The sequence below is a fragment of the Anoplophora glabripennis genome, unplaced genomic scaffold (assembly GCF_000390285.2).
Source record: "Anoplophora glabripennis isolate ALB-LARVAE unplaced genomic scaffold, Agla_2.0 scaffold78, whole genome shotgun sequence".
Taxonomy (NCBI): domain Eukaryota; kingdom Metazoa; phylum Arthropoda; class Insecta; order Coleoptera; family Cerambycidae; genus Anoplophora; species Anoplophora glabripennis.
In genome coordinates this window covers 1273078-1299902 of record NW_019416286.1, presented here as the reverse complement: position 1 = coordinate 1299902, position 26825 = coordinate 1273078, and the positions used below count along the sequence as shown (strand labels likewise).

At 31.9% G+C, this 26825-nt stretch overlaps 1 protein-coding gene across 4 annotated transcripts in view; it reads left to right on the top strand.

Moving 5' to 3' along the window:
- Positions 1-26825, top strand: part of LOC108907953 (leucine-rich repeat extensin-like protein 5) — a 158495-nt gene that overhangs the window by 45583 nt on the left and 86087 nt on the right. For all 4 annotated transcript variants that reach the window (XM_018711824.2, XM_018711823.2, XM_018711822.2 and 1 more), the window contains one exon: positions 24686-24722. The gene's annotated coding sequence lies outside the window, so the exon portion shown is untranslated. The remainder of the gene's footprint in view (positions 1-24685; positions 24723-26825) is intronic.

Here is a 26825-nt window from a genome sequence, read left to right as displayed (position 1 = left end):
ACTCTCCGCTTCGGTAAAGTGCTAAGCCAGACATTGTCCTATACAAGAAAAATCGACACTCAATTAAAACGACACTTATTGCACAATAAACAACTTTTTTAATGCAACTATTAGTCTATAATTCAATTATATTTTAAATCCGTATCATATTTCTGCAACTTGCCTCGTTACGTCACTCATAGTTTTAGTGAAACATGCTAATCGAATAAGTTCCGGTACATGATGTGTGAAAACTGCGTACAAAGCTTTAAAAAAAGCACCTTCAGTCGACCTTGATAGGTCACAGTCTGCTGCTGTTACACAATATTTTAAATATATTCGCGAAGATGGATATATCCTCCCATAATTATCATTGTTCAAGATGTTAATTAAGTGACACTAGTAGGTAATATAACATGTTATGACGTGTCAATATTGGTAAATACTATGGTAATTTATTAAGCGAAAACTCTCAGTATAGAATTTAGTAATATGCAAATTTAAAACACAAATTTTTAGATATTAGGACTATTAATAGTGAATCGACTAAGTGTTTAATTTTATTTACTTAGTACGTATCACCACGCAAGAACAAGACTTTTAGTAGTTTATATGGGGTGTTAATGAACTTATGTCAAATATTTTGCCATATGTTCGTTATGTCAAAATGAGGTAAATACACGTTGTGTTGAGTAAAATGTAATTTTAAAATCTGACTTGCCTCAACATTGCAAAGAGCAGTTCCAAAATAATTTTAAACACATTTTTAATTACCTTTTTTCTCTATGACCTTAAACTTTCGATACAAGTTTGTGACATCAGTTAACTTAGTTTTTGCTTCTTTTTCACCCCTTTACATTTTTGACATAAGGTCATTAACACCTTGTATAACAGAAATACTCTCCGCACTTACCTTTATACAAGATGTTTAAACTTTGTTGCAAATGAAGTCGACTATCACACAGATCAACATTTTCAGAACGTTTTTTTGTTTTTTAAAAAAACCCTTCAGAAATATCTGTGGTTGTTAGATCCGGCGATCTAACTGGACGCTTCACAGTGATGAAGGGCTGTTTTCATTTTTTCAAAACGGAGATACAATGAGGAGAGTTACGTTTTCATTAGGACAACGACAAACTGTATTTATTTGAGTATTTTCATTTTGTACATCCTCAAGTTTGATCAACGCAATGTACCAATAACTAATGTAGCAATAAAAAAATAATTTCCAAAATACCTATATCCCATCGATTACCTTTGACCTTCTCTCTTGAACGTAGGCAGACGATATTAAAGAAAACAGAATATGCTTCTCTTAGTTTGACTGTAATTAAAACTTTGAGTGTACTCCACCTGAGGGTATAACCCTTATCTAAATTATAGAGTTTGCTTGGCAGACTCCAGATTTAAAATTAATACTGTAGATACCCATCCGATACATGCCTAATAAATTGATTAAAGGAAAGCAACCCTGATATTGATGTTTTCCAAATTATGTACAATGTTATATAATTAGTCTATTCTGAAAATCTGTGGCGGCAATTCATGGATATTCGAAAGAGTAAGTTAAATAAATGAATATTGTAATTAAAACTAGCTTTATTTATTGTAAAATGAAGAGTTAGGATCATTAGTTAACGCATTTTTGGTGAATTTTTTGACGATCTTTTTCCAAAGTGCGCTAGTAGTACTTTTTATGATGTCAAATAAAGTATTAAATAGTTGCGTCCTTGATGTATAAAAAATATTTAATTTCGTTTTTTATTAGGTACCGTCTGTAGTTAAAATAAATAATTTTCGCAAAATCATCTGGTATTTCAGAAAAAGACTAAGTCATTATATCATTAGTGAATTTCATAACACTACACCGGCATATCGGATTACAGCCCATAATTGATATTATTAGTTCCACCTATATCGTTAGGCAGATCGGATCTCCTCGTATCTAATTACACACCTTTCGTGAAAGAATTCGAAAAATTCTGGATCATTATCGTCATAGGTCGGGTTGGCTTGATGTTGTTATGCTTGTTGGTAATGGCAACGGGGGAATGATTGTGGGTACCCCAATTAAGCCGGTCTGGAGCAGACATTAATCTCATCGTAAAGATACGGCACGGCGTTGTGTTGCGCTGTTGCCTGCACCCGACAGAATTCCTGGAAATGAAGACTCGGAACGTAAGATAGGCAACTAAAATGCATCTCAAAACTCGTATGTCGCATATAACTTTTTTTAAAACAATAAAAATTTCTAATTGCGTAATAAGATGCGTTCGTATATACGCCGACACTTGTCTTATTGCTCATGAATTATGCTTGTGGTATTGTCGATGGCTTGTTGTAGGTCTTGTTCACTATTAATTGGTCAAGCTCGTACCAAACTCTTCAGATATCCCCAATCAAAGGCGTTTATTGGCGTGAGATGCAAAATCTTCGGAGGTCATGAAATAAAGTTTTCAAAATCCGGCATCTAAAACTCTATTACGCGAAGTTGTATCTTGCATGATATAGGCTTTCCGTAAGATGAAAAATTTGCAGGTCCTAAGACTCGAAACTCACTCAATTTCACTACTTTGTCGATAATTTGATCTTTTTCAGTTGGATTTTGTACCTTTGGAAAGAGCAGGGCTGCAATAAGGTTTCTTCATTCTGCAGGAAAGACTGTGTATTTTAAAAATTATCAACTTAACTTACTCCGATTTAGCTACAAGTGTACCAAATACGAGTCTATCTGCTTTTTTAAAAAATATAAATGGATTATTAATATTCATTAATTATATTGCTTCTTGGACCAAATAGATTATGCACACAAGTTTGCTAAATCAACAATTTTTATCAAATGTAAAAATTTATTACGATATTTTTAGAGCCCGCTGTACTTATACATATAATTGCAACTTCATCATGTACTGAGGGTGTTTCTATAGGTCCAGTTTCCAGAAATATTCTTTATTTGTTCCTGTCCAACACCGTCATTATTGCCACAATATTTTTGAGGAGTAAAAGTTGATTGCCGTTGTTACACTTAATACTAATTAATTCATTAACAATTAATAAATAATTATAATTAATATAATTATATTAATATATAATTATAATTAATAATTAATTAATACTAATTAAGGTTACAAAAAACTAGTCAGTGCAAATTTCATGCAGATTCATAGCAATGAATGGAAAAACTAAATTAAATGAAGAGATCGGTTTAAGTTGAATGGACTCTTAGATGCATTTGTGAAAAAATAGTTGATCCAATTAATAACTATAAAAATGTTTTTTTAATTATTTATAAATTAATTATTAGTTCTTACGGAAATCATAATTTCCCTTTTTTTATTTTCGTAAAGATTTCCCATAAAGTAAAATCACTTTTTTTTATCAAACCTCAGTTCTAGCATGTATCTACATATTTTGATTGTTTTACACCAGTTTTAAAAGGAAAAAAGGTTTCAAAAGGCATTTTCATACAGGTCTTTTAGTAGTATGTTACGTAATATCCACGGAGTTTATATCAAATAGCTATTAAAAGGGGAATTTCAATGGTACGCTACTATAGTATGTCCACTGTTACTTTTTTGGTATACATTTTACTGAAATTGGTTTCCAAGGTACGAGCAACAATAGACTCATAAAAAACGTCAATCTACTACATAATTTATTTCTTACCTTAACATTTGCTTTGATGTTAAACTCTATAAAGAAATATTAATACGTTATTTTATTACAAAAATGACAAGTTCAAGGACTTCTTTCGAAAGTCATTACTCAAACCCAGCTTTAAATATAGAAACTCTTTGTGGTCGTATTGTAAAGGCATGCTACATATTTTTAGATATAAAGCTAATATATTCTCTTCTATAATTGGGTATTTTGCTTCTTTCAACGAATTTCTAATTAAGGTAGAATTTCCTCAGGGCAAGTTAAAAAATAAATAATAAATTGATTCAAATTGTTTATAGCGAAGAGTATTCAATTTTTGATATAAAATAATTATTTCTTCCTCAACATAACTTCACTTATTATTATTATTATTATTTATTATTATTATATACATATATAGGTAAACATACAGGCACAGTCTAAATCGGCCAGTCCTTTATATTTACTCAAAGGACCAAAGGAACTGTTCCTATAGATCAATTCCTTCTATATTGCCAGATAATTTACTATTAATTGGTAGGTAGTTTCGTTAAAATAATGATGCCCGATACCAAGTATTACACTGAATGGTGTAACATATGTATATATAATTCCTTCATTTCTATACGATTCGCTTCATCGAAGCTATTAACTGCAAATGAACCTCCAGGCTCTACTTTCCGTAATCAGTTTCCGTTATATCTTTTCCATCTATTCCTTCTTCTCTCTAAAAACAGCAGTTTGGCTGCTAGGAATTATGAAGGCGTTTCTTCATTGAAACGAAATTTCCAGCCATAAAAATATGGCTGGAAATTTTTTCAAATATGCGGATACCTGGAAGCTTGAGAGGCAGATAGGGCAGAACAGCTATTTATTTAGTAAACTAATATGTAAAACTTTTTCTATGTCTCAAAAATACGAAATAAAACTTTATCTGCAATGGTTCATATTACTTAGGATTTAAAGTGTCAAAAATGAAGTTCTAACTTCTCCTCCTGATTAAAATAATATTCATTCTTCTGAATTTCTATTGCCTCCCTGTAGATCTTGGCAAAAATATTCTCCCTCCCTACCTGAATTCTGGTATTAGTTAGGTTTATTTCTTTCTCTTTATTAGGTCTTGTATCTGCCTCATAATCTGCAATGGCTGATTTTCCTGTTATTCTTGAAGGACATTTGCGTGACGTGTGAGGAGATGTGGTATACACCAGGACCCACTGAGTAGATAATTTGTGCAGTTCGTTTTGGTAAAAGCTATCCCTATCTTCCTTGGTGTGTTGCAGATGGTAATAATACTGTGTTCTGTGTATCCTTCCCATGGCTCGTTTCGTTTGTGTATCAATCACCTCAAGAGCAGTACCATTTTCTTCCATCACCACGGTGAACTTAATGTCTGGAAGTATTCCATTGGCGTGGTATAAGAATCCTGTTATATCCATGGGGTCAGATCATAAACCAACAGTTTGGCTTTAGAGATGTTAAATCAAGGGCTTTGGTCTTGGAGTGTTTCTTGTAGTTATTTGCTACAGCTGGAGCTAAGGATGAACCCATTTCACTATTTTCTCAATTTTCTTCATCAAGTTGTCCTTAGCCTTCTTATACACCTGTAGTAGATTATCTACTTCGGATATTTACTTTGTTGTGTCCAAGTTGGCAGTTGCATTTCTTTGCTCGGCCGGAAGAACGAGTACCAAGTGCAAAAAAAACAGTAAGTATATGGTACCAAACCGAGATAAGTGATATTGTAATTAATCTAATTATTGTAGCTTGTTAAAGCTTGGTGCCAGGAATTCATATTCCATATTTGCATTAGAAAACGTGTGATTGTTGATCTTTTTTTCAAAGTTATGCACATGTCCCTTTCTTGCATCAAAGTTTAAATTATAATGTAAATTCGAACGCCTGACGTATCACTAATTTAATGAATCGAATCCAATCCGGATGACTATGACACAGACCTTACGGGACTCTGCTGAAAAACGTGGCAACCTTCGAACATCGACTTGTCTATTCCACATTTCCAAAACAGTTTTTTCACGATTTTACAACCGACGGATTCACAGAACCGCATATTTGTTTAGATGGACCGCCGGTTAACGAAATTGTTTCTTGTCTGGCAACAGCCGTTCATCCCGCTCGTTTCGCTGACGTCATCCTCGGGAAACGGTCAGTAATGACCTACTGAATGAATTAACGAGCGGCATTTTCGGACCCAAAAAAGAAAACTATGTCCAGAGTGGCGTAAATTAAACGGGTAGATGTGGTAAAATTGAAATATTTTAATGTGTTGTTGCTTCTCATTATTACCAGCTGCTTTCGGAAATTTATGGACATGATTTTGTGGGAATTATGACTATCAACAACCATCAATTTGGAATATGCATACAATTAATTAAGGTATATTTAATTTAGAGCGGTTATTTTTAGTATACAATAAGTAATTTCAATGTCAATTCAATTATTCTCACTTGCATCAAGACGAATCTTAATTTATTCTAATTTTCCAGATAAGGAGTTTTGTTAAGAAGTTCTTGGAAGCTATGGATTGAATTTTTTATAGACTTTAATTTACTTCCGAGAAGTAAAAGATCAAAATAATTACTCAAACGTATCTAAATTTCATGATATTTGATATGATTTAGGAAAGTTTTCATTTTTATTTTATTTAGAAACATTTTTCGCAAGTTTTTGAGATACTGGGTGTTGATATTTGAGAAAAATATACATTTTTCGAAAGATTTTTGACACATCTCGGTGAAAATTGATCCGTCTAATTAAATATGAAAATCTACTGACCTACTTCGAATATAAATAAGTGAGAGGAAGTCCTACGAGTTACTATCATTGAGAATCAACAAAATTCGACGCCATTCAGATCCTAAATTCGGAATAAGATGAAAGAAATCTTTTTTCTTAGAAATCCCACTAGAGTTATAAGCTGTGGTTTTATTTTAAAATAGTTAGTGTGTATTTTCGGAGGTTTCCAATGGTGGTGACTCCCAATTTGAGAACATTCCTTTGTACGACTTTTTTCCTTCTTTTGATATCCAAATTTAAACTTTTAGTTATTTCATTAAACACATAAATACTAAACCACACTAAGTTAAATATAGATTCATGTTACCATAAAAATTAATTCAATAATTTCAATCGATGTATATATTATTTGCTTAGATACTTTGCACAAGAAGTTGGTATAGTTACAGATCGTGCATAGAGTCAAGATTGCCATGAAACCATGCGTGGGTATGTTTTCCCATGCTAAATTTAAAAAACAAGTTTTTAAATTCTTTATGAAAACAGGCGTTTTGTAATACCTTAATCATGTTCTAGACAAAGGACATATATGCCTTGTTGTCCACATTATTGATGGTAGCAACTTTCTCTTCTTAGGTCTTATAAATTATTAGAGCTTTCTTTGTTTACTTTATCTTTCAGAATCCCCCATAGAACGAAGTTCATTGTGATTAAATTTGTCTTGACATAAAATTTTCTCTTCGCAAGGAAAATTGATTAAAAAATATGTCCTTTGTCTACAATAATCAGGTTATTAGAAAACACTTATTTTAGTATAATACTTCTTTCATAATAAAGACTTGTTTAGTAAATGCGATAACGGAAAAGCATAAATATGCTCTGGTTAAATTGTTAAGGGTCGTTATATCAATTTTCAATTGCTTTTATATGTATTTATTTGATATTTCAACAAGATTTGGTCTTTACCATTTTTTCCTAGACAGAAATGTAAAAATTTTATTATCTGTAGATGTAGAGATAGTGAAATGCATTTAATATATTTTATATTGTAAAAATTTCATTACACTTTATATTTCCCTGTAAATATAACTAGTTAATATTTTAAGAAATACTGAAGAAACTCTTAGCCACTTTGTTAAAAATAAGAACTAACATACCTACTAATTGAAAAAACAAACACATTATCATGAACCACCCACTACTGGTATATATTACAAAGTAAAATTTGGTAAAAAAGTACAACGTACTATTTAATAGTATAATGACGTAACTCATTGGCAAATACGAATTAATTCCTATGTTAAATAAACACTGAAATGCAAATGTTAGTACTACTCGTAGGTACTGAATTATGGTAATAGCAATGACACCTACAAGCTGACACATGTGCCAAAATAATAAATTGTTTAACCGTTCCTCATTATTTGTAGAATTGTGCACCATCTGCTCGTTGACCGTAAGGTGATTGTGTTGATTAAACCGTCCCAGTACATATTTACGTTTTGGTTTCCAGTACAGAAGTGCCGTTATGTTTTTTTTAATATAAACACAATTTCTTCACCTTTCATTATCAATGAAAGGTGAAGAAATCATTAACTATATCATCTGTACTACATTCTATGGATGAAGACATTACGTAGTTCCTCTTTCTTATTTCACAGCTGACCATGATATGGTAATTTTCAAGAAATGGTCGTGGGACAGAATAACGTGAAAGTGAAATGAAGGCTGTTCAGGAACGGAAGGAACATTTTGAAATTTAGGGGGAGAACAGAAGAAGTAGAATGTAGTTCAATTCATTGCTTTAATGAAGAAATGGAAAAAGACAAAAGATAAAGAAGAAAGAGATTCAAACTTGTTTGACTACTACTGTGGAAAAGCAACGCACTCTAAAAAATAAGCTTTAGATTCAACATTATAACATGTATTTTTATTTTCCAATTATATTTATGATGTTTTAGATTAGTTTAGATTAGTAGGTACAATATTTCAAATACAAATAGTGTGGCATCTTAGATGGATACCTACCAGGAAGATAGTTCCACAATTAAAGTACCGTACTAATAATAGTGATTTATTTTACTCCTGGTAATTAGTAGATTGCTTAGAATATAATATTTATGACAACGTAGTAATTTATCCATTTATTTTTTTAATTCCTTGGTCCTTTTTATTTCGAGCTTCAAATGTTCATCGACATTTAACGTTAAAATAGATTTAACCAAGAATTAAAGAGACACAAGAAATATAAATGTTAATACCATACAATGAATGTACTTCTCCTGTAATCTAATAACAATGAGATTATTTTTTGCAATAATATATTGAAACGCATTTCAGCAACTTTTCATATTACTTTTTGTACTTGTTTTCTTGTAAAGGCAAATATTAAAAGCTCGTTTAGTAGCTACTAAGTATTATAGACATTTCTTTATTGCATAATTTCTCAAAAAATATTGAAACGTATAGTATAGCAAAATTTAGTTTTCCACTAAATAGTTTATTTCATCTCATCATCATGGCTTCAACAGTATCTAATTTAGTTATTTTTTCGAAGTGCGTTTCTGAGGTTTTGGATAATAGAGGATATGTCGATATTATTTATACAGACTTCCACATAGCATTTGACTATACTTCTTTTCAGATAAGAAAATTTTGGTGTTTCATAAGCATTACTTGAACTATTTACTGTTTGCTTAAAGACTTTATGGTCGGATAACTAAATTTCCTTTAGGGGACGTTTTGTCTGGCGTTACACAAGGTTCCAATTTGGGTCTCACATTAGTTTTAAATCTTACTAATGATCTACCCGAAGTCATTACTTGTGAGATATTTGCTGACCATTTTAAAGTTAATTCTGAATTAAATTCTCCTGAATTAATCTTCAAAAATTCATCCATTGAATTTCTTCATGATGTGAGCTAAATCATCAAATTCTTAGTATATCTAAAAGCAATGTAATGATATACTCGTAGAATCAATTTGTTCATGACTATTCCATTAGTCATTAATAGTATTCAAGGATTTTGGTTACATATACAGGGTGTAAGAAGATTGAGCAGCATGAGATAGAGTAACCATAAATGAACAAAAAAGTTGTATATTACAGGGGCGTAAGATTAACAGTTTTCAAAATACAGTGATGATCATTTTGTGGTCTTGTTAGCTTTGCACTATTTATCAAGTTCATTGTCAGAACTTCAGTTCAAAGGCAATTTTTATCTGTTAGATCTACGATCTATGAAATCGATGTAATATTACTCAAATGGCAATATTGATATGACTACTCCATTGGTAATAATATTATTGGCATAGTTGAAATATTCAGGAATTCTGACATTCTCATTTTTAGGTAGTTGATATTAATCATGAATTCCTAGAACTAGTACAAGCGCTTATAGTATTTTTTTAAACTTAGCTCGTTCATTTAATCACCACAGTTTGGAAGTATGTGAAAATTATTGAAAGCAAAATCTAGCTTGCCTATGAAGTTGCTACTGCATCGTATTTATTTACTTTATGATAAAAACTTAAGGAAATTGGAATGAGCACTCCAAAAAGGACATCCTGTGTTGCTTTAGTCAATAACGATGCGAGTGCCTCGGACAGGGACGCATGGCTTTTAGCGAAACTTTCGGAAGGACCCTCACATCTAATCACTCAAATCCGAAACGGCAGAATCGTATCCTATTGTCAGCTTACAAAAGGACTAAAATAAATGACGTTTCCTTCCTCCTTAGAACAGATACCAGAAATTTCCCGTAAGGCGAAACAGCCTTCGGAATTATTGCCGCTTTCTGGAAGAGAGCATGATTTATTCTGTCGACTGGGCTCCGCGGCAGCGATAGCTGGCTGGATCCAGGAATAGAGCTGGAGCGCGTCCCTGCGGTCGTCCTGGCAACTGGGCCAGCGACACCGCCGCTCGGCCCATTGACGTCCACGCGACCCACGACCTTCACCTCGGAAAAGCTCTCTCTCACGCAATCTCGATAAAGCCCAGCCAGTGCCGGTAAATTCGACCGGATCCTTGCCCGATTTCCTGTCACTCGGGGCCGTCGGAATATCTAGGGTGGCGGCGACTTTCGCAATTGTTTTATGAGCTCTTTTCTTGCTTAGGTGTTATTTGGGTTCGGGTTGGTTATAATTGTGCGCTGATGTTGATTCATTGATTAACGCAGACAATAACTTCCAATTTTAGCAATTGTGATTATTGAAAATGTTTGCTATTAATACATTCTACTTGCCACTTAAAAAATATCTCGAAGATTATCTTCTGCTTTATAAAATATTGAAGATGTTATATGAAATAGTATCAAAGATAAGAAGCCCTTGTTTAAATTTAAAAATACGGAGTAAAACAAGAAAAAATCAACCATAACTACACTTAAGGTTCTTGGACAATATGTCACCAGTAGCGAGCACATGGAGATGTGGTTGAAGTTGTACTGGGATTTCTTGGCGACGTACGGGGATTTCTTTGTTGACTACTGAATTTATGGCCAGGTGGTTCAGTGCGGCTGTGTTTGTGCCACGTTTGCCCCCGCGCGCTTTCTTCAACTGGGCGACCAGACCTGTATATGGGTATGGCTAAATAAATGTGGAACAAGTTTTTCAAATATTTCAATACCGAGCGTCAGCGACCGAACCTGATACATACTGCTAACCTCTTGGTTCTTCAACTGAGATCGGAAAGATTATACCAAGATTTACCATTACACAAAATGCCTAGTAAGGAAATAACTGCGAATGAACCTCAACAAAAATGAAATAAAAAACTGTACTACTTTTAATGATATATAAGGTTTTAAAATAATTTGAAAGTTAACTACAGGATTCAGTTCAAAAAGAGTAGTAGTCTTATTTTTTTGTTGAATTTATTTGTTATCCACTTGAAGCAACTAGATTGAGTGTACAGATACAATACACACAACAGTTTATATCTGTAGGACATGGTTACTAAGTCAAATGTGTGAAGAAAAAGAAAAGCGGGAAATATGAAATATTAAGATCTGTAGGTAGAGAAAAGAAAAGAAAAGAAAAGAACGGCAAAAATACTTTTGTGTGGGACAGTAAAAAAGGAAGATCGGGAACAAGATGGTTCAAAAAACACAAAAAGATTTGAGAGCGGTCAATATAAGAAATTGCTTTTGGTGTTGGATAAAAAAATATTGAATTACATATTTAACATGATTGAGAATGTTGCAATATTATACCAAAAAGTTATGTAGAAATGAATAAACTTTATTATACAAAGAACTGTCCAAACGTTCTTTTTAACACAATGATAATGATAATAATTGTATACTAAGGGATAAATAAGGATCTTTAGTCTTTTCACTACTCAAAAGTGGTATTTTTTGCACATTATTATTAATAACTTAAAAAAACGAATTCAAAAGTATTTACTGCTGTCTTTCATCACTTTCGCAATAATTTTGAAGGAATAGCCAGCTGCTTCGTTGTCACTGTTGGTGGTAATTTTAAAATCAACTGACTTAGAAACATCATGCTCATGATCTAGCGAAATATGTGAAAATTCTTCCTGTCTTTGTATATGTACATACAAATTTAGAGGCATGTTTGCAATATCTACTATCTACCCTATTTCGTTTATTTTCATAAATATATCAGATCAAGCCGTGGCAACTGCCGAAGATATTCTAAAACAGTTCAGTAAATTTTATAACATACTACCACCTTTCCCATTTTACGAGACAGTATGGAGCGTAAACCTACTGCGTATACCGCAGCAGCCGTCGTTGGTCATTAAAGTTCCTCTCATTCCAAAGACATTTAGTACCCAGAATGGCGGGAGCGTTAATATAAACATGTGTAAATGAATTTCCATCCATAATATTTACAGGATAACTGTTCACTTCGGCCATATTTAAAATAGTTTGAATCATACAACCTTCGAAGTAAAAAGTTATTTAGTTTTCATAGCTAGTAAGTAGCAGGAAGAATAACACTTGGTTTTAACAAGTTGGGATACGTAAGATTAATTGGCTTTGCCACTAAAACTTTCCTGACGTTTCAACTGCTTGTAAGAATTTGTAACAGAAAGAAATAAGAATATATTCAAGGCATAATATGAATAAACACGTTTAAAATTCATTAAATACAGATAATAAATAAATCAGATGTTCTTAACGTAGTGCGTCATATTATTCTAAGCTATTATAGTTAGCTCCATTTACTCAGCTGGTATAATATTTATATATCAGCCACGTTAATCTAATTTAGTGATTTATTATCTGTTCTTATCTTAATGATATAAAAACACCATCAAAAGGGACTGAGCCAAAGTCGTAGACAATAAGGATAATAATTGGACTGCTAACTGGACATTGAATCTCGGTAATATTGAAGAAGATAGTCTGTGCAGATCCTCTGTCAGCAAGAAGAAGAAACTGCAGCATATGTATTGTGCGGGTGTAAAAGCTCAGCAAGACTGCGCTAACTACTGTTTTGAAGAGAAAAACTAGAAGCTGAAAGGTATGTGGAGAAGGTATTATGTCCAATCTTCATTCATTAGTGGCTAATATCTCTATTATTTGGACTTGTCCAACTGCTTATCTAATTCTTATTCAATTATTCTTAAGCTGCTATAAGTTCATGAGAAGTCAGTATTGAGTCTTAGTTTACTTTTTCTGTTAATTTTTACCAATGAACATCCTGTAGAGTTAAGGGACAGTTAAGTTATGGTATAGGTTATGTAAGTAACTGATGTTATCACCACTGGGTTCGTAGCTACGCCAACAAAGGCAATGCTTTCTAACCAAAATGACCTGATTCGAGGGATCCTCGCAAAGAACGAGTCGAATTGACCAGCGACTTTTGGAACACACCTTACCTGGCTGTTCCATATCTTCTGTCCTCACGTCTCCATCGCCAGCGTACCCAGGGAAGCACCCGGGGCCGGTAGTCGATAACGTAAATATTTAGTTGGGTTTGGCAAACTGTATTTGTTGGTACGCGCTTTCATGCATTGATTAATGAATTGTAATGGGCAGCTTAACGGATTGCCTACGTGGCGGCGGCTGCACGAGAAATTTGAATGAATGGTAACTCGTTCCCAAGTAAATCTGGTTTTCCGGAATGCGGAAAAGTATATACCCGTGGGTATGTCGCGAAGGCAGGTAGATCAGAGCTGGAGCCAGTGGTAATTCTTCAAATTAAAGTTGGATGAGGGATATAGGAGATGAAACGGGGTCCTTATTTGGCTTAGTATCCAAATAAGAGATTCTAAAATACACTGCTCCAAGAAACTAATGCACCATTAAAAGTTACTTTTGATTCTAGGTTGAAAAGCATTACTTTTTCCAGACAGGTTCAATGGGATTGAGATCGGGACTCGCGCTGGCCAGGCCATATCACCATTCCCAACTTCTATGTTCTAGATGTGGTGCGTTGATTTCTTGGAACAGCATCCTACTTATTTGTCCTACATTTGTTTCTTACTTTTTGTGTCGATGGCCTTTTTACTATAAATAAATATAGCCTGTAAGTGGATCTAATAAATTAGTACTATAATTACTTATTGTGAAATAAAATAATTCTTACTACCGTCACACATTTTTACAAGTATATTTCGTATGATTGATTATTTTTTGATCATAACTTTAAATAAAAAGCTACTACTTAATACCATCATTGAAGGTTACAGGAAAAGGGTCATTAAAATTCAATTTTAATGCGAATATTTACTACGACGTATTGGAATTTAAAATTATGTCGCGTAACAAGTTTGGAAATACTTTTTGGTCTAATTTTTTATTCTCTAATCTTCTCCGTTGTATCATGTATTATTCAATATAATCTGAACATTTATATAAAAAAGTAATTATTCTTAATCTGTGCTTGATGTATTACAAAATAAAATACTAATCTTTTTAGTTGTCAATTTTTTTCGAAGACTTAAACCTTTTGATATTATAGATTGTTCAATCTACACAAAGTTATTAAAATTATTATTATTGTTTCAATTGTTCTAATCTTAATTTTAATTACGTACATAAAAACACTTTTGCTACTTACTCCTGGTGGTAGATAATATAGAAGGTGGCATAAATAATAAAAACGATTTAGTTTATATCTACTTCAACACAACAACAAAGTAAAGCGCTTTACTATTAACGTAAATTGTTGTGGGCAGGCTGATTATATTTTGAGACGTATCTGTGGAGCTGCCCAAATAACTGTAATTTGCTTTCTATTATAAATAGATGCCAAATCTATTTTTGAGCGTCATACTTTTTAATTATAATTATGTCTGGCGAAATGCTTAAACCTAATGCCCACACGAATACGTTACGGGACGCGTACGTATTTATAATGCTTTACGTTGGCAATTGGTGATGAAGTGGAAGGGCTATATTTAGTGGACTCGTGGCGTGGCAGTGATTAGAGTCAATTCATAATAATTACACTCACAACAATAACCCTTTAGTATTATAAGAAAATCATCTATCGTGTAAGGAAAAAATGTCAGCATTTGAAGAAGCAAGCCAGGGATACACAAGGGAAATCAACAATAAATAAAAATTGTAACTTTGTACTTTGTACCTTTGCACCATTGGAATGTCAAAACAAAATTGGAGGTTACTCTATGGCTTCAATTTGACTGCAAAACATGATAATTTTGTAAGGTTTAAAAAATAAACAATCTAACTTCTATTTTGTTTAAATAATTTCATAAATTTTAAACTAGAATTGGGAAAAAGGGACGATATAGATAATATACTTTCTTAGATTCACTAATACATATTTATGAAGATTAGAGAGATGTGTATAAGAGTAGACATATGCAGAAGATAACATGCTGATACCTTTTATGGGTCGCATCTATTAAACAGATCGTCCAGCATAGGCAACTAACATTGCATGGTTGGTACTATCAATTAAAAATCCCTAATCTGTAGTGGAATGGTTGAAGTAGTTACATGTAATGAAATAAAATTATTTTTGAAATTTATTAACTTAAAAAGTAACTATTTGAGCAGACAACTTTGATGTAGACTTTGTAAGACTTATTCTGACTGATTTATTCGTTGCTGTACTGTACATTTAACGATGACATTTTCTGTAAATACAGTTACTCTGTTCCTGTCCTAATCAACGAAAAATTATTATATTTGCTAGAATTATTTGATTAAGTATTTGATTTCATGTTTATCTAAATCCAAATAGGACTGTCGGAATACAAAGGAATGTTTGTAATGGTATAGTAATAGTAGAATATGTAAATATTACTAAATAAGTATCATTTCCAATTCTGAGGTTAATCCCTATTGTTAGTTTGACTATCGGACACATGAATTAAACAATTTTGACCATTATGATTCATTTTTCAAGGGTAATCAATACTTCGAACATGACGTATTAAGACGTTTAATTATCGGAATAAATAATAATAAAAGGCATTCTTGCGTCTTTAAAAACGCAAATGGAATCCGCTTATTTCTCAGAATTACCCATGGTGGTATTAATTCATTTAAATTCTACGTTTTTATCGCTGGTAACGTCCATATTAAGTAAATTGTATTTTGAAGCATTTATTTTAGCTAACACCCTTCCCATCAGTGTAAACACGGAGTTGAAAGCTAATAACAATCGAATTGTACCCCGTAAAATTTCATATTATTTGCATTGCAGTCGCGTGCTACCGAGAATTTTACTTCAACGCAAGAACAAGCTTGATTAATGTTCGCCACATAATATTTCTTTTTTCGTGGCACTATATCGGGAGCCCATTTACATCTCTTTAAGTCGTTAAACAAGGAAATGGCCGGAGAGAAACTGATTTATAACTTCATTCAAATCAGCAAACTCCAAGAAATTTAGTGAATCTTTCAACTCGAAATAGAGAATAAATTTAGCAGAGTAAAGTCTTGATGTCACAATTTGCATCGTCATGTGTGACACAATTTGATATCAGAATAACTGTGACCAATTACTTACAGAATAGAGTGAAGCAATTTACAGATTTATAAAAAATTTTATATACTTTTTCCTCTGTGCGATAATTATAACAATTATCCGAATTATAGGAAAGCAACGGTGTTCTGTGGCTAAAATATTTCTGCATTCATATATTAATGTGAACAAGCTTTAATATCTTAATAAATTATTCGAAATGCAGGCACAGCAATAAAATCAAATATAAAGTTTTTATGTTCTATAAATTATCACGTTAAATCATTATCGTAATGTTATGGTATTTACTTAGCTTTGGAGTGTAATTTCAATAAATATGTGATGTTATTATTACATATTATGACCTCCAGATTTTGGGCCAACGATAATAGTGGCAGAAAGAAACAGTTTATGAATAATAACGACATAAACCAATTGTATTCTACATTTTTCTCTTCTCTTTCTTATTAAAATAAAAAATTCTACTGTTATAAATAAAAAAATATATGTTAAATTTTGTTGCATAACCTAGGATCTAGCTAATTTTTAATTAAAAATGTTTTTAAGGATTTTTAAAGGTTCTGTAAGATATTGTAACAAGTATCTGATAATTCTACTTGACTACCTATTAGCTGACTTAAGCGTTGAATTTCCAATTCATTGAGTACATAAAAATAGAAATCATTTATTAATTAATAAAATTACAATTTCTTTGATACCAGTATGAAAAAGGAAAGAACGTTGAGGAGTTTTTATTAAAATTTTTATTTCTGTATAAAGAAATTAAATTGGAGACTAATTAAATTATTATTGAAAAAAAACGATTAGAAAATAATTGGCATCAAATTATTATCTAATACCTACATGCATTGCTGTGCAAACGATAACTAAATGTAATTTGTTGATTAATAATAATTTCAGATATTTTTATAGTATAACTTTCCAAAAAATAATGAAGCTATTTCCTTTTTATTATTTTATAATTAATGATTTGAAATGGTTTCAAACCTTAACAAAAATGTAAAGCATATTTTTCTGTTATTGTTTCTTAACTGATTTTTTTTTTACTTTAATTACCAAATTACTGCGTCGTTTTCCGACTAGCTAAATTTAAACAATTTATTTATGATAAAGAATGTTGTTAAAAACAAGTTGAATTCTCACTCTTGATGTATTTCAAGGTTGTACCTATATATTCCGCAAAAATGAATTGTGATCAAACTCTAACTGTCGATTTTATCAATTTCCAAAGTTTTTCTATTAATGAAATTAATAGCGCACTAGGTTAATGGGCATTTCCATCTTTTTTAATTTCAGTTCAGTGCCTATGTAATGTATATGCTGCATTTTCTATTTCTAAGACGACTTAATATACCCTGTACTGGGTATTCACATAATATAAAACATTACCACCTTATTTGTTGGCCTTCTATCTAGGAAAAATACTACGAAATACTTCATATACTACTAAATAGGTGGAAATGCTTCAAAAGTTTCAAAGTTCTTCAGAAACTTTGAAGCAATTAGATGTATGTACATTGAGACACCTCAAAATTATTCAAGAAGCTTCTAATTACAGCGAAATGTTTCGAACAGGGTCAAAGGTCAACGATAAAATGTCAAATATTATAGCAACGTAATTCTATTAAAGCTTCTATATATTTAAAAGTACGAAAAAATAAGTGATATTCCGTCACTGGGATATATTCGTCTTCGTCATCTTCATCATCGTCAAATAACAATTATTCATCTTTACTGTCTGAATTGAGGGGTTCCCCTCGTCACCCTCCCCGCCTTCTTCGCTATCTAATTCTCCAACGAAACAGAGGAATTCATCAGTTGCCTCATCCAAAACGTCGTTGGTCAAGTTTGGGAAATTCTATTACCAAAAGCAAAGCTAGTAAAACCTTCAACTTCGTCATTATTTTCATCATCATTTTCATTTTGAAGAAGAGCCAATATATGTTCTATTGATTTTATGATCTGATAAAAACGTTACTTGATAAACACATGATATAATTCACACAAAAGACTCATTGTACTTGGTTACAAAAACTTTTCTTCCAAAAAATAAAAGAGTAAATTCAAAGAAAGAATTGACTTTTGTTTAACGCTACTATTTGCTGTGCAAAATGGTCAGAGTGAACTGACGAAAGTTGACACTAACCACATTCCCAGTGGTGCCAACATACGAATGATGAATCACAGAGTTGAAACAAGTTCGTTGAATGGCTTTGACGCCATCGTCTGTAAGGTGAGGCATCCTGTAGTAAAATAATGTATTACAAAGTAATAATGTCTAGATTTTTTGTCGTAAAAATACGATGTCGTTTTCTTGACTTTAGGTGTCGATTTGTAAATATACATTTTGAGTGAATTACCACACAAAAAGTGTAAAATTGCATGCATAATGTGACTTTACTTGTATAATGTAATTTTACATTATCCAACGTTGGAAATTACCAATAATCTAGTGTGAAATTTTACATGAAATTTTTGTGAGTGTAACTCGTAACGCGAAACTGTAAAAAGTATGTTTAGTTTTTTGCCGACATATATTTACCAAAACAAAAACACGACTTAATAGCAATTTCACTTATCGCTCGACCAAAGTTATGGAGTTGTTGATCTCCTTGGGTCACCAATTATCTATAAGTTAGAAGTTTGAGTGGGTGCAATCTACAAATAGAAACTCGCTTGTTAAAACTTGTTGGAATTCTAGAAGAGCGAAATATCCTATATCAAGATGAAACATATCGCTGTATCGGTTTCATTTATCATTTTAAGTTGCTCTAACAAAAAAAAAGAAAGGTTGGATGATGCTGACTTACATACGTGTCAACTGGCTACGTATTATTTTCAAATTAATGAACTAGCTCGAAACATCAAACGCAATATATTAATGTTTCATGTGTCATTGAACTATGCAGATACTGATTCTACTTATCATATGTACAACCGCAGTTGCATACTGCACGGAACATTTCAGATTTGTTAGTGCAACTCATCCACCAATTCTTTTTATTTTGTTTCCAACGTTATTAAAAAAAATACATCCTCTCACATTCACTTTGGAAGGGAAGATATAATTCATAAGTTTTCAAACCTGAAAAATGTATAACTTCTAAAATTGTCTCAATTAGCATTTTTTAAATTCAAATTCAGAAAGTATACATCATAGTTAATGTGCAAAAAATCAGAATTTTTTTCAACAATTTCTCTCTCAAAATAATTAAATGAATATGAAGTAGGAGAAAACGCACGTTGTGACGTCATATCACTCGTTAGCAGTTAGCTCACTTACTTGGCTTCTTTCATATTAAAATTTTCAAAAATATTTTGTGTAGGATCTTCATTCATAGATAAAGTCTCTCTGATATTTTATATTTATGTAATTAATATTTAATCAAAGTAAACCAAGCCAGTTACTTAATTTAGTTACTTTAAATATTTTTTTTATTATTTCCTTAAACTTTCGCCGACGCTATTACTGAAATCTACTTTCTTCGCTTTTCTCGAACCAGAAACGGTAAGTTTGAAGCCGACCCGAATTCGATCAATTAAAAGAAACCTACCCACAGCACAGCCATGGAAATACAACCGACATTAATCAGAGAAAGATTCCTTTGATAGGGCTGCTCGTCTAGCAGATGATATAAATCATAGAAGCCAAAGGAGTGAGAGCCTGACTCGGCACTAAGTAATTGTGTTGGAAGCGGCAAAGTGTTCAATTTATGTTTTAAACTGCTTACGCTGTTCGAGAGGAGTTCGATGGATATCTAACTTGTCAGGATTCAGAGTGTGGAATGCGGGTAGAGAACATTTAAGCAGATAAAGACGCAGTTTTTCTCTCGTTACACCTACGGAACTCTAACATCATTAGCTTAACGAGTTTTTTGCGCTACTGCTGCTTGGCTTCATAGATTGGAACGCAAAAACATAATTTCTGCTGATTACTTACTTGTTAAATTCATCAAAAACTTAAACATTATTGGAATTTTTGTAAAAACAGTTTTTGATCTACATCTGGCTCCTTTCCTTGTGATTCCTTTTAATTCGAGGTCGTGGCTGCTCGAGTAATAAAGCTCCACTTGCGTATTTATCTGCTACTTGATTGTATTAAACAGATAAACGTAAAGTCCAATTATTGGAATGAAAAAATAATCAAGTTTGGCAGTCTCTTTCCAGTGAAATGGGCTTTCGTCGTTTGGAACAATGTTGCGGTCTTGGAAAGCGTCTTAATTGGATTTCTTGAGAGTTATATTCTAACAGGCATTGTAAGCAAACTTGCGGAATGTGTATCGGGATTTAGAGTAAACCTGGTGTTTACGTGAGGGTCTATTGGAGATTACTTGAGGTTATATTGAAACATTCCTCTTATTAGACAAACAAAACTCTTAACGTTTCGTGGAACAAAATCCACCCTGTTAATCCTTTGCATCTTTAAGTTCGAACTGTATTGATTGCTTTTGAGATCCAGGTAAAATACACCAAAACAAAAATTGCAAAGATATAATAATAACAATACAAGGCGAGCCTATGGTTACTCTAATTAACATGTGCACAACATTGAAAGGTAAGATTTCTGAAACAAGGCAGTATGAAATCTTGGTAACTGACAATTGACTGAAAAATGTAAAAACAGCAATTAGAAACTTTATGGTTGTTATTTGGCACGATATCAAACTATAAAGTTTTCTTAGGCGATGAAGACCCTTGATAATTCAAATAATTATTTAATCGAATATCTGAATGAGTAATATAGGTTCACAAAAATAGATTATCTCCTGATTCAGAATGTGACTAGAATATTTCAATGGCTATAAAGATTATTATCTTCATTATCATTTGCCGCACATTTATGGTTAGTAATTTATAATGCGCATTTTGAAGGTTATTACGGGAATACTGAATCAGAAAATATCAATATTTCAATAAAAAATAAATAAGTAAACAAACCAGACATTTTATACAAACCTAGGCAGATAGAAATCTAGCAAATTATTAACGATATTTTGCAAAGCTACTAGAGTCATTTGAAATTAAATAATGCAAATTTAATTCATTTATGTGACCAACAAGTCTGTTCGTTGTGACATAACTACTGAGATGGCCTAAAACTAAAGACAATGTTTTGTGTTGGCAAACCATTCAACGATCAAGAGAATTAACTACATTGAAGGACTATCTAAAGCCGTAGAAAAATTTGATATCTTTTAATCGTTCATGACGAAGAAAAGAGAACCAGATAGCACTTCAAATGTCTGTAAACTTCTACAAAACAGTTATTGTACCTTCACAAGAACAAATAGCTTAATCCGTTTGAGACCACACTATTTTCTCATCTCCAGTTTATCGGGGAATATAATACCATTTGCTGAGGAAGCCAAATATCTAAGTGTCATCTTAGATAAGACGCTCACTTGGAATTCCCATGTGAAGAAAATAGTTTCCAAAGCAAGAATGTCTCTGTGGAAATGTCGACATGTTTGTGGACATTTCTTGGGCTTAGGTCCCAAACTGGCTATATGTGATGGTCATGAGACTCGATATTTTGGTAGTCTAAAAGTTTTTAAAGGAAAACTAAACCCAAATTTTCTGGTTTAAAGAGACAAGCCTGTCTGGTGCAATCAGCTCCACACCATCAACTGCTCTGGAAATCCTCCTGGATTGGATGATATATAGGATATCATTAGTAGGACACCTAATACCATCTATAATTTCTTAAGGATAAGGACAACCTTTCTCAAGGTCCTGGTGTATCCAATGTACATACGTGCGGCAAATTTGTATATTCAACATTCAACACGTTCAATTAATATCAAAATTTTAGTATTTAGTAAGAGAGAAAAGTTTGTCCAAGACTACAAAGAATTGAAATCCAGGTAAATCGAGAAAAGTTTTCTTTTTTAATATTTTTTTGCTGCCTTTGCTGCTGATCACACTTTACTGTGTACTTTTTCCAAAAACTAATTACATATAAGTTAAATGGCTGAGGATTTTCAAAATTTCTAAAATCTATGTTAAAAATAAACAGACAGACTAATAATAAAAGGTGCCCAACGAACTAATTAGCTAACTAGTCTCCCTGTAGCAGTCGTCCATCACAGACGAAAAATAAAATATACGTATTTGCACAGGAGACGTCCTTGACGTCACGCTCAATGAGCGGAAGTGTTAAATTTGGTAGCACCGAGCACACACTGCAAAAATTACGTGGAACGTCTGTTGTATAAATATTTATAACAATTAGTACACTGTTTTATACGCGCAACCAATAAATCTGCGGAATGGGTATGTATCCTGTCCCGAGAAAAAAAATTATGGGTCGATTTTCACTTTGCAATACACAAATTCTTCCATGTATAAGACAAATAAACATTATCTATGTATCTTTTTGACACGAATAGTAAATAATATAAATCCAACGAGATATCGTATTTATTATTATAAATTAATCTGAAATAGTCATTCTTAACCCCTGGGTCACAACTCAACATCGGGTGGCTAACAGTCTGAACCGCGTTGTGATAAGAGCAGTAAAATGTAAGCAAAATGATAAAATTTCAATTTTATACACTGATATAAATATTTATCAGGCTATGACTTTCAGTTTTGGAGAAAATATACCTAAAATATACAGACAATTTTTCAACAAATGATATTGTGGGAAACAATTACTCCACGAGCTATATGGCTTCGTAGAGGACAGTACCCAGACATTTCGAACTTATTAGTTCTCGTTAGTATGCCAGGGTGAGACGATCGATGAAGCTATTTAATATATATCGGGAATGTAATTCAATGCTAGTGATCTAGTTATTTATCAAATTATCATCATTTAAAAAGTTTATTCCTCTTAATGTGATTCTAGTCATGCTTTTATAGTATCAACAATCACTCTATGCCAGTAGGTACAAACCAATGCTTTGTGACGGTATTCATCTGAACAATAATACAAAACGAAAAAATTTTTAGTGCAGATATGCAATGCAATATTAGCCGGTTTAAAATTTTTTTGATGCGTATATTTGTAGAAAGGATTTGAACGACGATGCATTTGAATAATATTTTGGAGTACTCATGCTAAAGCGTGGATAAAAATTAATATTAATGGCTTTTTTTGTAACACACATCACTGTTTTATAATAAAAGTAATTTGCATATTAATAGTGCATTATTTGCAATAAACCTCATCACTCGTCAGTATTTTATTTCAGCTATTAGCATAAATATTATAGCATTTTATTACAGTTTTAAGTGAATTTATCGCGCAATTTTAAATATGGTAAATGTTAATTATACGCTGAAGTATTTTCGCGAAAGTACTCATTCATTTTTCTTCGTACATCAAGTCAGATAACACATAAATTATTAAAGTCATTAATTGTGCCGTTAAAGGAAATATATGCTAATATTAATTTTATGAGTACTTGCCTTGAGAATGTTATGTTTGTGTTTTTTATTTCGGAATTTATTTTTAGAAAATGTGTTACATATTCAACAGAAAAAGTCAAGACTTGTCTCAAACAAATAAAGTATATCTTGAAATATCAGTTCAATTAGAGGGTTTCAAACAGTATTAGTATTTATAAAAATTCTTAATTATCACAAATGCTTCATCCACTGCTTGAACCTACATGGTGTAAAAATAAAAAAGTTACTGGTAGTAGCTGCATAACATTTATGTAAAACAATTATAACTAAATAGTTTTGCGTTTAAGTGCTATGAAATTTGTAGCATAAATACAATTTCATTAATTAGATATATTTTGCAATAGGTATCTATTAATAATACTTGAAATTTATTAACGTTGTATTTTCATTCATATTTCTCACTGAGATGTCGAAATTAAAGTAAAACTTAGTTCCCTAACAAAATACAGTTCGACCTTTAGATAAATTAATTTATTATTTCAACAATTTTAATCAGAAGGATCTAATCTCTCTTAATAGTGTTATGATATTATGTAACTCTTATGTATATAATTTAGTATTTTATAGTAAATATTTACTACAAAGCTTGCAAACAAAGTGATACACTTAGTCGTTAACTGGCTTTTGTGGTAGAATTTGTTAACAGTACAATATTTAACAAATATTCCATGTTACGAATGTTATTGAAACATTTTTCAAGAAGTTTCTGTATCGTATATATTTACTATTTATGCTACTAGTAACTGTAGGTCTGTGAAATATCGCACTGTTATATATTTTTATTTATTATTATATTTATTTTATTATATTTTTAGTAACAAACTGAATTTCTGAGAATATTTCAGAACTTTTTGAAGGTGGTTAAAAATTACCAAAAGTTCATTGTTCCTATTGGTTACACTAATAATAAGCTGGTGATGATTGACAATTACTTACTCATAGGTATTTCTTCTTTCAGATATCCAACTTCACCAAGGAGTGTTGTCGTAAAAAAGGTACGTACAAATAAAATTCCGGTTATCTGTCGCATTTGAATGGGCTCTTAATCTTAATATAATTTTAGAATTAAATTAAAAAACACATTACTTTTCCAACATGGATTTGACGAAGTTATCTTTCAAATGTTAGATGGAAAAATTTGTTGAACAAACTTTTATAAATTACCGAAATTAGAATGCGTTGGTTTTGTTACAGAAGTATAGACAGAAAAACGTGTACTCACAAGCTACAGCATTCCGAAAAAACAAATCGATGGTTGAATATAAACTGATTTTACACACTTCTGAAGAAACGTATGTCTGTGCTTCCTCATCCTTTGATATGTTAAGAGCTCATCTTGTTTTGCTTGAAACTGGTTGGACGCAACACCAAGAACTTGTCGAAGGCGGTAGCAAAAATATATTTAAAACTACTTGCTTCTTTTGAAGTTAAGAAATATCTTACATTAAATACTTTGGTCCAATTTTAATTGCGTGAGAAGTTTTTAAATAAACCCAAGACTACTGGCTGGAAGAGGATTCTTCTTCGACCTCGGTTAACATTTAAAGAAACCAGAAACAGTAGCTAATTTATAAATAATATTTTGATACCCAACGAGTTCATTAAACTACAAATTAATGGAAATTCCGTCCAATTAAAATTATTATATAGCAAATAAACATGTTATTTGCACACTCCTGGAATATAGGAGCATACTGTAGTTTTTCTTTTAAAATGAAATCGAGATTTTTTTTGTTTCAAATAATGTAACATTCAATACAAGTTTAAGTCTACTCTTTAGCAATCAAGAAAATTATTTAAAAAATCTTTTACATTCCTGTTTTATTTATCATTTTTTAACATCAGAACATTCATAAATTCATGCATCTCTTTGTTAATATCTTACTATTTTGTATTTGCAGATATATTCAGCAAAGTTTGAACACATGTACAGCTAATTTTTCACTGTCACTTTTATGTAATGAGGATTATGGTCATAATTTTGCAAAACACCTTTTGTTCAATATATAATTCTTAGTTCAAAAGATTTGCATTACTATTTCTTCAAACGAAATCGAAATAATTATTTGAAAGATTTATTTTCGAGAGTCGAAACAGGTGATTATTCCTTTTCATGACTTAATGATTAATTTTGTTTAATTTCTTTAAAATTTCATTTCATATTGTCTCAAACACATACTAACCAGAAGAAGCAAACTAGAAGCATCTTCACACACCAGGAAAGAATGAAAAAGCAATTTGCACTTAAACGTATTCTTGAATGAAGAAACATCTGATATTACATTATATGAACCTTTTCTTATAACTTTGACATCGAATTTTTGTAATGCAAGTCGTCAACCAATTAAATTATTTCAGAAAAGAGCCATGTGAATAGGCGCTGGTAGAGATTTACATTTTTTCCAAATAGGTGCTATTTCAGTTTTGTATCTATACAATAGACAAAAGCTCTTTTTCCATGGCTCTTGTCTGATTCAACATCTGTGAAACATTGGACATCTTGCCGGACAGAATACCGTCTTTCGAGTATTTCTTTCATAACATATCGATTGTCTATTATTGAATAAAGAAAAATTTGGTACTATATCCTATGAACCTTTTTAAAATTAACTGCGAATGATCTTTAAGAGAAAACAGCAATGACAGTGGCCGATGGTTTGTGATTTTTTTTATGGTACATACTCGCTTGGTTTCTGACTAGTTTAACGTATTTAGAGCATGTTCCACAAGTCTACCATTTGGTGATATACCTTGAATGCTTACCTCAAAGCAATACATTCCTATATCCCTGAACTTTTTAAACACAACTTTGAATAATCTTTGACATAAAACAGCAATTCCAATGGACTGTGGTTTGTGAACGCTTTTTTCCAAAGTGATACTATCCGAAGAATTCCCCATCCATTGTGCTGTATTTGGTTTCTCTAACAGGTCTATTAGTTGATACCTAGGTAATACCCAGTCAATACTAAGAAATGTTCTATTTTAGCTATGATTGGACAAACTCATAATGTTATCTGACAAATATCGTCAACTTGCATATCGTGAATATATAATTGCAAAAATCATGAATATTGGATGATTTTTTTGCATTCTGT